Consider the following 10,173-nt stretch of genomic DNA (forward strand, 5'->3'; position numbering starts at 1 on the left):
AAGTTCCAGGAGTTGATGATAGACAGGGAGGCCTGGCATGCTGCACTCCATGGGGCTGCAAAGAGTCAGACACGACCGAGTGACTGAACTGCATTGATTAAGCTGTATGTGCTGTGTTTAGTCATTCAGTCATGTCCAACCCTGCGACTCCATAGCCCGCCAGGCTCCTCTGTCCATGTGGATTCTCCAGGCAAGAATACTGGAGCAGGTTGCCAAGCCCTCCTCCAGGGGATCTTCCCAACCAAAGGATCAAACCCAGGTCTCCCGCATTGTAGGTGGATTCTTTACCATCTGAGCCACCAGGGAAACACAAGAATACTGGCATGTGTAGTCTATCTCTTTTCCAGGGGATCTTCCTGACCCAGGAATTGAACCAGGGTCTCCTGCATTGCAAGTGGATTCTTTACCAGCATGTACCTAAAATGAGTGAATTGTATTGTATTTAAAATACAGTTCAATAGAGCTGGGAGGAAAAAGTCAGACTGCAAACCATGTAATAGGCCATAATATGACTGTCTCTTATACATCATGAGTAAACTTAATCAAAAATTATGTTTTGTATAACTTCATTTTTTCGTGACTGACTGGAGTTCACTGAATATGGATTACTGTCTAATACATTGAGATGTTCAAGGTGAGCAAACACTGACTAATACATCTGTCAGGCAGAAGTATGGGTAATTCACATATTCATTATTATGAACAAGTTAATTAAAGTCATAATATTAATAAATCGCATCTACTAAAGCCATTATTTTATTCGCTTCTGATTTATATACAGTCTCTCTCTTGAGTAAATGGGAATTTTTATGTGACAGTAAAAACTTAATAACTAATATATCAATCCACAGTAAACATCATCCAAAGGCAACTGTGATAAACATGAAGTCCCTACAGTATCAGAGAAGGACAACAGTATCAAAAAGAAAAGTGCTTATAACTTCAGATGTAGCCGGAGCATTATCAGTTCTGATGGGGATCCTTTGATCTCTGGCTCTGAAAGCATTTTACAGCAGTTCAGGAGTTATCATCAAGAAATCACACACTCAGGACAAAGCCCTTGACAAATATATGGGAGCAGCAAAGAAACAGCTAAAAGCCTTTGCTCCGAAGTTTCACCTCTGCTCACAGCTGCCCCTCTGTCTCAAAAACTCTACAATAAACAAATCAGTCTACCCTTGGAGTGCTACAGCTTGCCCAGCCGTGAATCCACTCACGAGTGTCTCAGTGCAGCCATGAAGAACAATCACCCTATGAACCCAGACACCCCATGTCCTTCTGCTACCAAGACAGCTGGGACCTTGGTCTAATGTCGCTCCTGTGGTTGATTCAGAATACAAGAAAATCCCAGAAATGGAGAACTCTGTGTCTAAAAACACCTAGCCATGTAGCTTATGGCATTAAAGTCTGTGTTGTCATTAATGGAATGATGGTGAAAACCTGGGTTTTAGAGACACACTGGAATGTTAATACCAATTGTGACACTTTGGAGCTGTTGAGCCTTAGACAAACTATGGATCTCTCTGAAACTCAGATTCTTAATTTGTAAAATAAGATTTATACCAACCATGCATCACTATAAAGGTTCAAATCATGTTTGGGAAGGCTCTACTTCTAATTCCCAACTATTGAAAGGTCTCAATAAAAATGAGGGACACGGCTGTTATTTCTAAAAAGCTAAATTGGGGGGAGTGGGGGCAGGTATTTTGTTCCTGAGACAATTGCCATCTCCTCCAATACCGTTGTCCTGGACATTACAGATCCTAATGGGTTCCAGCTAAAGCTATTTGAATATGAAGCCAGCGTTATGTGGAGATGTGCCATGTATGGTCTCCACTCTCAAAGGGGATCGACACGCATCTCCTGAAATGCAGCACTTTCTTTAAAACATACGACCAAGCATCGGCCTCTCAGCACTGGTCTCCCAAAACTCCAAGTCTAACCTTTCACTTTCAAAGACGCTAAATCAATAGATGCCAACTAAACTTGTAACTGGACTTACTTGTAATTCAAAAAAAAAATACTCGAAAGGGTTGACAGGTGTCAGTAGGTGCTGACTGATTTTTAGGAGATATATTACAAAATGTGGGTGTCAATTTAAACTGTCTCTGCTGATGACCAACAGCAATTTCAATTCCTTAAAATACAATTGTCTCCCTTTCAATACTGCTGTGATTGTTCAGGGTTTCTGTACACCTCTCTTTTTCTGCAGGTCTTTTCCTCTATTGAATATGTCTTGACTCCAATCAGTAACAGTTATGTCTTTTTCACACTGAAACCCACTTTTAGGAACTACCACTGTACCATTAGCACCCCTGAAATCTCCATCCTCAACAGTGATGACTGGTTTGGCAATGTCCACCAATTAGGCGTAAAGTCCAAGTGAAAGTTGCTCAGTTGTGTCCAACTTTTTGTGATCCCGTGGACTGTAGTCCACCAGGCTCCTCTGTCCATGGGATTCTCCAGGCAAGAATACTGGAGTGAGTTGCCATTTCCTCCTCCAGGGGATCTTCCTGACCCAGGGATCAAACCTGCATCTCTTGTGTCTTCTGCATTGGCAGGCAGACTCTTTACCACTGTGCTACCTGGGAAGCCCCTAAAAGTCTGCATAATAGCGCACAAATATGAAGCTTATTAGCACATATACGGAGAAGGACATGGCACCCCATTCCAATATTCTTGCCTAGAGAATCCCATGGACAGAGGAGCCTGGCGGGCTGCTGTCCATAGGGTCGCACAGAGTGGGACACGACTGAAGCAACTTAGCAGCAACAGCACATATACATGTACAATAAGCTCTTTCAGGGTGAATGTATTATCTTTCTTTGGGTTCTGAGCACTAGCAAAACATCTGGCACAAAATAAGTGCTCAGTTAGTACCTGATTAGAAGATGAGTAAATCCCATAAAAAAGAATGAAATCATGCCATTTGCAGCAACATGGATGGACCTAGAGATCAGTGAAGCAAATCATCATAGAAGTGAAAGACAAATATATGATATTACTTCTATGTGGAATCTAAAAATTGAGACAAATGAACCTATTTTCAAAACAGAAATAGACTCACAGACATAGAAAACAAACTAATGGTTAGCAAAGTGGAAGAGGGGGGTGGATAAATTAGGAGTTTGGGATTAACAGATATCCACTATTATATATGTAACAGATAAACAGCAAGGACCTACTGTATAGCACGAAGAACTATATTCAATATCATGTAGTAACCTATAAGGGAGAAGAATCTGAAAAAGAATATACATGTCTATATATATGGCTTCCCTTGTGGCTCAGCTGGTAAAGAATCTGCCTGCAATGTGGGAGATCTGGGTTCGATCCCTGGGTTGGGAAGATTCCCTGAGTTGGGAAGACCTACTCCAGTATTCTGGCCTGGAGAATTCCATGGACTATTTTGTCCTTGGGGTTGCAAAGACTCGAACACAACTGAGTGACTTTCACTTTCACTTTCATGTGTGTGTGTGTGTGTGTGTGTGTGTGTGTGTGTGTGTGGAACTGAGTCACTCTGCTATATACCTGCAACACTGTGAATCAACTATGTTAGTGGCTCAGTCGTGTCTGACTCTGTGACCCACGGACTGTAGCCCACCAGGCTCCTCTGTCCACGGGATTCTCCAGGCAAGAGTGCTGGAGTGGGTTGCCATTCCGTTCTCTGGGGGATCTTCCTGACTCAGGGATGGAACCTGGACATCCTGCATTGCAGGCCGATTCTTTGCCAAATGAGCCACCAGGGAAGCCCCTGTAAATCAACTATATTTCAATAAAATTTTTTTAAAAAAATGAATAGGCCATGTCTCACACAATATACTGAAGAATGACAGAAACAGAATAGCATCTTTTTTTTTTCTGTCAAAGGGAAAATGTCTGAGGAGGTGCAGTGGAAGAGCTTCTGAGAATGTGAACACTGTTTAGCTTGGTTCTTCTCTCCTATGGGTACAATTTCTCTGAAAAATCTCCTTGGGTCAGATAGAAGCACTAAAGCCTGTCTGTATCTGGGGTCAATAAACTAAGGATCTCTAAGTACAAATAATCAAAAAATAGCATTTGACAAAAGAACTGGGTATGTATGCCTATAGTTGCTCTCTTTGGGACCATGGTGGCTCAGATGGTAGAGAATCTGCTTGCAATGCAGATAACCTGGGTTCATTCCCTAGTTTAGGAAGATCCCCTGGAGAAGGGAATGGCTACCTACTCCAGTAGTCTTGCCTGGAGAATCCTGTGGACTGAAGAGCCTGGTGGGCTACAGTTCATGGGGTGACAAAGAGTTGGACACAACTGAATGACTAACACTTTCACACTTTGGGACCAAGAAAAACAGTTGATTTGATCTTTGAAATGACAATGATCTCAGGTGGCCTGAAATGGTTTGGAGCTTGGCTTGGGTTTCCAGCCAGAGACTGGGTTTGGTCCTAGCAGTGAAAGCACCAGATCCTAGCCACTAGACCCGTGGTCAGTGACAAGGGCTCTGGCCTTTCAGCTTTGCAGGAAAGAATTCTTATAAAGACAGAAAGTAGTGAAATAAGTGTAGTATTTATTAAAAGGAAAAAGAGTACAGTACATGTGGACAGACACATGGGCAGACTCAGGGCAAGAGAGTTGCACCCTCATGGCAGTTTGAATTAATTTTATGGGGCACTTCTTCCAGGTTTCCCTTGGCCATTTTGATTTACCTGGTTCACAGTCCCTATTTGGTATATCTCAGTATCTTCCCACGTGTGCACATGCATTTCTTAACCAATATGAAATTTATTCGAAAAGGCATCTGGGTAGGGAAAATCCCTTGACATGACTCCCTTTTGGCCTCCAAGGAGTCTTTTCCACCCATGTGTGGTCAAAGAGGTCTCTTGACTTCAGGAATAAGAAACATGTGGTCTGGGAAGAGACCAGCCTCCTTCCTTAATTGTTTTCTTATTCTAGTCTTTGTGTTTCTGTCCACAGGTAATGAATCTTCAATCGCTTTACCCTGGGGAGGTGCCCATCTGCCTCCTGCCTCAATGGTATTCATGACTTCCCTTCAAGAAATTATTCAGGGAAGTTTTCTAGAAGTTATTTGTGCAGTGAAATGCATATGTGCTGAAATACTATGAAATTTAGACACATCTTTATCCATTCAGGGGATATTTAGGTTGCTTTCATGTCCTACTGTAAATATTCCTGCAATGAACATTGGGATACATGTGAATTTTTGAATTACGGTTTTCTCATGGTATGTATCCAGTCATGGGATTGTTGGGTCATATGGTAGTTTTATTTTTAGTTTTTGAATCGATTTTCAGGGCAGGAATAGAGACACAGATGTAGAGAACTGACTTGTGGACGTGGCGGGGCGGGCAGAAGAGGGTGGGGTGAATTGAGAGCATAACACTGACATATCTACACCACCATGTATAAAATAGATAGCTAGAAAAGCTTCTCTACAACACAGGGAGCTCAGCTCTGTGCTCTGTGATGACCTGGAAGGGTGGGATGGGAGACGGGGTTGGAGGAAGTCCAGAGGGAGGGGATATATGTATATATAATATATTAATAGCTGAGTCACTTCATCGTAGAGCAGAAACTAGCACAATGTTGTAAAGCAATTATACTCCAATTTAAAAATAAACAAAAATTTAGAAAAGCAATGAACCAAGCTGATACAAAAAAAAAAAGAAAGAAAGAAATTTAAACACAGTCCTTTGACTTGATCTTGTTAGAAGGTTTTCATGTTACCCCAGTATTTAGGACTTGAGTTTTCTTCGAGTGTTGTTTTTCAGTCACTGAATCATGTCTGATTCTCCCCAAGGACTACACGGCAGGCCAGGCTCCCCTGTCCTTAACGATCTCCTGGAATTTGCTCACATTCATGTCCATTGATTCATGTCCATTGAGTCGGTGATGCTATCTAACCACCTCATCCTCTGTCACCCCCTTTCCCTTTTGCCTTCATTCCCCGCATCAAGGTCTTTTCCAATGAGTCAGCTGTTTGCATCAGGTGGCCAAAACACTGGAGCTTCAGCATCAGCATCAGTTCTTCCAATATGTATTCAGAGTAGACTGTTTGTTTTTTGTTTTGGGTTTTTTTTTTTTGAGTGAGGTGGATATAATTAGATGTGTCTAATACTGTTGTTTTAATCCACACATATGCAATCGCTATGATGTCTTAGACTTAATGTCTTATATAGATAAGTCTACTCAAGGTTACCTCAAATGGAAAGAAAAAAACCAGCCATCATATCCCACCAGAATGGTGCATCTTTTATGTTGGGTCTCAGGCAGCTCCTCCCCTGTTGCCACATGAAATGATCCTGACAAATTCAAGATAAGGATCTGCAAACAGGTCAAATTCAAATTACTTTTGCCCAGGGTCTTTGGTGTTTTAATCATTTCATCTCAAGAGCAAAGCATAAGTTTAAGTGCTAATAATGAGTAAAATTCTTTGTTTTTCTCTCTTTACACCCTACTTGTAATTATTGGTTTTACACATCTGTCCAACAAAAACTTGAAGGCTAATGGCAAAAGCCTTTATAAACACCAAGAGGTTTAGCATGTAGAACATGAATTTGAAGATGTTTACCTATGCAAATATTTGGGCGCTAGAATTTTATTCTTGGCTTATGAACTATGTTATTTTTCCTAAGCGTGTTGCTACAGAAAACTGATATCCTGGGGGGATTGTTTACTTGGAAGAGGCTTAGGGGGTAAATTACACCATTTCAGGATGGTGATCAAATATTACTTTTACATTAAAAGAAGCTGAAGGATTTTACTTTAGACTTCTACCTAACTGTTCTTTTTTTTCTTTCTTAACAAATAAAAACTATCATTTTAAAGATGGACTATTATTATTATAACATGGGGTGCATTTCTCAATTTCACTGACATCAGTGAACACAAAATGGAATGAAATTGCATATTCACTTGGGTCATTAAAAAAGTAAACTATGTCATTTCAGTATTTACTCAATAAATGAATTGAATGATATCCACACACTCATTTTTGAAGGAGTTATTTGAATTTTCACTTTAGTGAAATAGAGTCAAAACCTCAAGCTCTGCTGGCCACAGGGAGATCCCAAGGTTGCCATGAAAATGCAGGTGATAATAAATGTGCAGTAACGTGGGTCTCCCAGGGTCTGTTCTAAGATTCTCAACTCTGCATTTCTCTATCTTGACTGAAAAACCCGAGGTACTTATGTTTTATTCTCAGACATCAATTTCATGCTCCCTGTGAATGTTAAAAAAAAAAAAAAAGGTTTTCTGGTTGCATATGTAGTGTTTACCCACTCATACATGAAAATAAATACTTGAGATTCCATCTGTGAGTTCCCTTTTGGTTTCTGCTCAGTGGGGAACCTGCTCAACCAGTTTTACTAAATTCTTAGAAGAAGGTTTTGTGATACAAAGAAAGTATTGTTCAACCGGACAAGATAGGTAATTATGAGATAATGGATAAGTTTGTCTTTCACTGTGAAATCACATAAAATAGAAATAAAATAGGTGATTACGGATTACAGAAGTTCTCTTACCAGGGAACCTGTAAGAAAAACAAAGGAAGTGCACTTACCAAAAAGGGCATTCAAAAAAGTCTCCGTTTGTAACTCAAGCTAATGAAAACAAGGAAATAGAGAGCTTAGGCTGACTTCCATCACCAGCTCACACCGGGGTGTCTTCTGAACCTCTTCCCTCAGATGTTCCTGGGAGCCTATGGAAGGGAGAGAAGTTTAAACTGGGAATTCCCTTATTAGTTTCTGTCATGACCTTAATGTACTTTGAGTTACTCTCTGGTTCGTGCATTTAATTTCCTCTCTGTAACTACACAGGTATGACCCTCGTAGAATAAGCTACCACAACTGAGATTCAATTATCACCAAAGGCAGAGATCTGCTCTCACTGGAGTCTCAAGCATGGTGGTTTTCCTTCGCTACCCAATGCCACCGGCCACCCTAAAGGGCATTTCTGGAAGGCTCTATCTTCATAAAGTTTGTTTCTAATATTAGGCTTTTTATGATGTTAACAAAATTTTATATTCGAGTGCTTTTTAACTTCAATGTTTATTGTTTCAAAAATAAGACCCAGAAAGCTAACTTCTGTAAAACTGCTACTGTGCTTTATGAGAACAGACCTACGAGCTTCTTTGCTGAGCACAAGGGCAGGATCCCGCTGGACACGAGGGGAAGGGGTCGGCCTCTGCGTTTCGGCACGTTCTTCTCTTCTCGCCCCACCCTGGTCTCCACCAGGCTGCCTCTGGGGCTTACCGGACTGGGGCATCGTCAAAGCGGGTTTGCCTTGAAGGCATTTGTGAGTTCTTTGGAGAAGCCTCCCCCCATGAAGTTCTCACCTGATAGTCCCCTTACTGAGTCAGCGTTTCCCCCTGGCTGTTACTGAGGATGCCCCACTGCAATGGTGAACCCCTTTTAAGCTCTTTCCATTGGCAGTCAATGCTCCCGGATGAGGTTGCTACCACAGTGACCCTCATTCAGGTCCCTTTCCCATGGCTGACCTCTGCTCTTCCAGCTCCAAATAAAGCTGTAGCCCTTCACCGAAACCTGCTACATAATTTACTGGGCCCAGTACAAAGTGAATACGCAGAACCTCTAGTTCAAAACTTGTCAAGAATTTCAAGATGGCGGCAGTAGAGCGTCAAACCAAACGTCGGCCCACGTGAGTGTGCGGCTCAGCTCTCCACTTGCCTCCAAACCGGCAGCCACAACCACCCGCTGTCCTTATGTCACAGGTCTTCACACCACCCCCGGAGTGTTTTCTTCTGAGTCCCACTCAGTAAGCAGAACCCAGGCAATGAAGGGGGCAAACACCAAGTACTAACTTTCTATAAGGAAAACGTCTTGAGTCCATCAACGTCACCCTTTGCTATCAGCTTCATTCTTTGCTACCTGAACCAGAAGTTGCCAAAAATCACCTCAGTCTGTGCTCTAGTGAATATCCAGCAAATCTTCCACTAACGGCACTGGATTTTTTTCTCTGGGAATCCACTCCCTCCACAACCCTCAGTCCATGTGCCTCAGGCTCACCGTGGAGCTCACAAAACTTACAGAATGTTTTCATATAACTTTAATAATATACATAACTTTTCTTAAATATAATTTTCAATATTTTTAAAAATTATTGCTCTGTCTTTAATAACTGTCATTTTGGGAACAAGTAAAATATAAACGGAGAGAAAATTATTAGCAAAAACAACGCAAAGAATATTTAAAAGCTTGATCTTTCATTTCAAACTCATATGTTAAGGTGAAACTATAATACACCTTCTTCCACATTTTCTGTCCATCAAAGATACTGATAGTTATATATCGTCTTTTCCTCATAAACATGAACACTTCCCCAAATGACAGCAAAGTTAAACCTTACAAATATCATTTAAAAGCCAGAGGAAGGCTGTCTCTAAAAGAAAGGCAACTAAGATGGCCTTCTGCTCTAGAAATTCTACTGCCCTAGCTACTCACAACTACAGTTTTACATTTGATTTTTGTTATTTAAAAGACAAAACTAGAGGTGACCATAGTGGTGGAAATAATATTTTAAATGCTCTGCAGCTGCATTTGTGAACTGCATGTTCTTTGAAGTATAGAATTAATAGTTAAACTATATACCTCAAAGAGGGCCCCTACAGGTGACCAGAGCATGCTAACTCTGCAATTTTGAAATGTGAACATTTCCAGAGGTATGCACACGTGGGTGCTGATAACATTTCCATCTGGGGCCTATTTCTCCTGCCAGCTACTCGTAGTCTTCTTTGAAGTCCAAAGAATTCTTGAGGGAAGATGGCGAGACATTTTTTCCAGGACAAGGGGCCAGGGACACTCTTGGCAAATTGCTCTAGAAACAAGCAAAAACATTGTGAATCACAACTGTATGGTAATTTAAGTGCAACGTGTTCCCCATGAAAACACTCAAAGTCCCTAGATATGTCTATAGGTTCTCCCAACACAAGTAAAGTAAATTTCATGACTAAGATAATGGTTTTCTAAGAGATTTCTTGAAAGCATTGTGGTGGAGGTGGGGAAGAAGCAAGTGCTATAGGTTGAAAATAGTTTTGGTGGAGACATTAAAAAATGGGATACATTTAATGACAACGATAAGATTAATTATCAAGTGAAATCTCATGGTCTCTACCCACCAGGCCAGCCCACACAGACACAAATTACTGAGAGACCAGCT

The 10,173-nt window shown here is 41.1% G+C and overlaps 1 long non-coding RNA gene across 1 annotated transcript in view; it reads right to left on the reverse strand.

The window, feature by feature from the left end:
- Nucleotides 1–8,628, reverse strand: part of LOC145529126 (uncharacterized) — a 125,792-nt gene extending 117,164 nt beyond the window's left edge. Inside the window, exons 1-2 of the long non-coding RNA XR_014070941.1 lie at nt 8,495–8,628; nt 7,559–7,696 (exon numbers count right to left, since the gene is read on the reverse strand). This is a non-coding gene — a long non-coding RNA (uncharacterized LOC145529126). The remainder of the gene's footprint in view (nt 1–7,558; nt 7,697–8,494) is intronic.
- Nucleotides 8,629–10,173: the final 1,545 nt, after the last annotated feature.

Source organism: Giraffa tippelskirchi, chromosome 12 (genome assembly GCF_054371585.1).
Source record: "Giraffa tippelskirchi isolate mGirTip1 chromosome 12, T2T-mGirTip1v1.2.pri, whole genome shotgun sequence".
In the NCBI taxonomy this organism is placed as follows: domain Eukaryota; kingdom Metazoa; phylum Chordata; class Mammalia; order Artiodactyla; family Giraffidae; genus Giraffa; species Giraffa tippelskirchi.